Here is a 4,357-nt window from a genome sequence, read left to right on the forward strand (position 1 = left end):
TGCATAACATTGATTAAGAGCCAATTGGCGGCCGTTTCCATCTTTAAATCATGTTCACGAACGCCAAATATGAACGACTCGACAATGGTATTTTGATTGGCCTTGATCGACACAAGACTAATGGAATGGCAAGACTTGGGTGGCGTTATTATGGTTCATGCATGCCTGGGTGAGCTTGAAATAGTCCTGCGCGAAGTAGTCTGCACATCTTCGCGACGTTTAACCCAGAGACTTGATGGGCTTAGGTCTTGAGAACCTCAGGGCTGTGAACTGCACTGAATGGTCTTCAACATGGCTTTTCAGTTCAAAACCCCATGCAAATGTGGACCACTCCCCTTTAAAACGATGTTCCACGTTCGAAGATGTTAAAGCAAGCATCAGATATGACGGAATAAGCTCAGTTATAACTACTGACATAATTCTAAGTAGAAAAGGCTGTTCCAGACAACATAATTTCTCGTTTAAGCAAATATGCTCCTGAATACGTCTGCGTGATGTAACGTTCGATAGAACGCATGATGGAAGGAACGGCACGCATGAACGAACGTGAACATGAACGGCATGTAGTGTTGGTGCGATGTTGAGCTGCTACCAAACTAGCCGTGCAAACTGCCACCCGAGCACTCACCTGCAGTACGTCAACGGCCGGGAGATGAAACGCGGCGGTATTGGAAGTGCGTCCGTGGTGGTCCTGAACGAAACATCGTTATGTGCTGGTGTTTCAGCCCTTTCTCGTGATGTTCTTGCACATTTACCCCTTGAGTTTAATTTGTTGACATGCATTCACATGCTCGGTTTTGGCGCTTTTCTTTATTCATTCAATTACAAATCTTATTTCTGTAATAACTAGTAAGGATGTCTATTTCCTTGTATTATGCAGCACTAAAGCGTGATTTATTATTCAACATCCGCCCCTCTTACCCTATATCTTGCTTCATCCTGCATCCTCTCGAAACCCCGCTTGTCCGGTGCTGGCTGCATGGTCAGCCACGGGCGGGCCGAGAGCCTTGTGGGAAGGGGGACCCCTGACTGGGTGCCCAGCGAGCATGTACGGGTTAAAGCTCGGCGGTTGGTCCCCCAGGTACATGCAAGTCTGCCCCACCACTAACCATTTTTCTTTATCCCATGGCCTTGTAATGATCATTGCTGGTCCAGCAAAAAAATAAACGTTACTATTCAAGCATGCCCAACGTTGGCTAAGAACTAATTGACGACCGTTATACGTGCTCACAAACACCACACATGAAAGGCCCGACGACCATATTCCTCGAACGGAGCATGGCCAATGAGGTAGCAGAATTTGAATGACGTTTCTATGGCGTCATTCATGCCTGAATGCCCTTGAAATAGACTGCACGAAAAAGTCCGAAGAAAATAGTATGCATGTCTTCGCGAGCGTGCGGCTCTGAAACTGGAGGGTTGTATGCCTTAAGAAAGGCCAGAGCTGTAAACTGCTTACCTCAGTCCAAAACCCCATACAACTGTGGAGCACTCCCTTTAAACGTATACCAAGAGCTGTAACTGAGCCTATTTGTCGTATCTGGTGCTTGCTCTAATACCTCACAATGTGGAACATTCCTGCCATAGAATAGATTTGTTAAAGGTAGGTAATACACCATTTCATACGTTGCCATTAAGATGGCTATGGGGATTAATGGGTTTAGAAAAAACGGTTTATGAGCATTCGGGTCAGATTGTGGACCCATTTTCACATTTCATTCCCGGTCGGTCCCGAAAACTCATGTAGCTGACTTTGTTTACACTTAGCATGAAAGCACAATAAATCTGTCATGCCTCCATAGTGAACTGGCGTGACCGAACCCGCAGCTGAAGGCATTGCCCGTTTTCTAATGGCCCCCACACTTGAGCACTGCAGTCACGCCCTGGGAGGTAGACCACGCGTGGAAATGTGTACAAAACGCACGCTTTTGCTAAGGTCATGCCCATTTTTCATGGGCAGGTTATCGCTCGTGTCAAGGGCCATTTGGCATGGCATAAATTGGAAACAGCAGTTCAGGTACATATCCCACTGCACCCATTACGGCGCTGTCACATAACTGATCCACGTCAGTGGGCTGGGTGCTGCCTACGACACGGCTACCACGCACACGGCGGGCCGGCCTACGAGACTGGCTGGCACGCATTGGTGCGCTTACAGGCTCGCACCGGCGCAAATCGCTGTGTTCCGGTAATAACCGCCCCCAAAGCACGAACTGCGCGCCGCCAACGTCGCGCGGCACCAGGGCACTTACGGCAGAGCGGCACAGCGCAGCGGCCGGTCGTCTGGCACTCGCTCCACAGCGCTGTGTGGCTGATCTGGAACAGCCAGACCAGCGCTGGTCAGTCTCGCACACACACAGAGTGGGGCCAGCGCTGGCTGCGGCGCATGCGCACTGGGGCACCAACTCCTCGTCAGCCGGCGGAAGGTTGTCGTCGCTCCCCCTAAATCCTCTGGCTTTTTGTCACATTTATATATAGCAACAAAAGTCCTCCAGACTCTTGGTAACATTAAGCGAAAGCCTGAAACACTTTTAGAACACGGACAAATGAGAACGTAAGTGGTTTTGCATGCAATTATGACGCAAAATACATTTCGAGGCGACTGCTTTGTGGTATTTTGTGACAAAGGGACGCGCCTCACGACCGCGAGATGCATTCGTACGCACGTCGCGTTCACACAGTACAGATGTCAAGGCAAGCTGGTACTGCGGCTCGCTTGGAACTCCACAGCCCGCGTCAGCACCTACAATCTTGCGATTAAACTGGATAGATCAAATCATAATGAATCATGATGTAAGTCACTTCTCATGAAACGATCATCCGCAGGATCTTGCGGTTGTCGCAAACCTCCTCAATATTACTGAAAATCCTTCAATGATCAACTTTGATAATTGTTGCAACATTGCAGGATATTGCCACATGGTTTCGCGGATTAATGAATCACTGCAAAGCCAAGGAATAGCCTCCACTGATCTTGCATGGTGCACAAACGTTCGGAAAAGGAATGTTGAAAAGTCGCAGATTTGCATACGAATAGTTATCGCTGATAACTATTCGTACCAGCGTACCTCATTGCAATGCTACACTGGCGCTAGAGGCTTGTGTCATGGACATTGAAATGCTTGTAATATAGTGATATTAGCAAATGTAGGCTTGAAATTTGTTGCATTTATGTGGCATCAATTCCGACTCTGGCTCATTGCTCATCACCGTTAATTCTGACTCGTCACCGTTGATTTTGACACCGACTCTAATCAGTATAGCTCATCACGAGTTTTCCTGTCTCTGGACTTGGTAGATGTAGCGTCATTTCAGCGTCGATTTAAAGCATATAAACTCCGGGTGACAACAGTTATAATATAACAGCAGTAAATTAGCTTATATACTAGAGCATGTAGACCTTTATATGACGTATGACGCATATGCCAATAACAAGGCGCAAACAACTGTGCGGTGTTTCGTGCTGTTGTTCTTGCTCACGCGTCAATCCATTACAGTTTGCTGCTCATATCTACGTCGATGCGATTCAGAAATGACTCTGTGGCAAAGTCTCTTTGGTGCGACGAGTGACGCTGATGGCCAATGCGAGCCCTAATTATGTCGAGGTTATGACCTATTATGCGTTTCTGACCCACTCTCTACGCCTCAGGAAGGGCCAGGCGTCGGGCGCCGGCTCCTTGGCTTGGCGATTAGTGAATGTTCTGTATCGCTTTGTTGTTGGCTATGGGAGAGTAGCTATGTGACAGACCATCGCGCAGTACCTTGTGTTTGATAAAGTTCGCAGTTTGACTGAACGTGACGCCCGGACACTACGGAAGGAGCGTCCATTTAGTTTCAGCAGTCCGGGAAACAAACGGCGGCGGGATGAACAGCACAGTTTCAATCGCACCTGTTTCGCTAAATGTGAGTTTTGCTGGCGGCGGTCAGACTCGTCTGCCATGTCCAGGGACAGCAGTCCTTCTGAGGCAGACGAGGACAGTACAGTGGACAGTGGCACCAGCCGGCCCACGGAGCCAGGAATCACCATCAGCAGCCGGCCGACGGAGCCAGCATCACCATCAGCAGCCGGCCGACGGAGCCAGACATCACCATCAGCAGCCGGCCCGACGGAACCAGGCATCTCGGCGGAGCCAGACTGTCAGGGTATCATAAGGTCTTAAAACATATCATCCTGGACATGGGTGCTTCTGAGAGGGGAAACGATGAGGAGGAAAGGAGAGGGGAAGCAATGAGCAGGAGAGGAAAGGGGAATCGATGACGAAGTGACAGCTGAGGGTATAGGAAATTTACTGAAGTTCTAGATTGTGCGTTATTTATTGACCATTTACTGATATTTAAGACAGTAGTATTGGCCTTG

Source organism: Pollicipes pollicipes, unplaced genomic scaffold, assembly GCF_011947565.3.
Source record: "Pollicipes pollicipes isolate AB1234 unplaced genomic scaffold, Ppol_2.1 Scaffold_7228;HRSCAF=8575_pilon_pilon_pilon, whole genome shotgun sequence".
Taxonomy (NCBI): domain Eukaryota; kingdom Metazoa; phylum Arthropoda; class Thecostraca; order Pollicipedomorpha; family Pollicipedidae; genus Pollicipes; species Pollicipes pollicipes.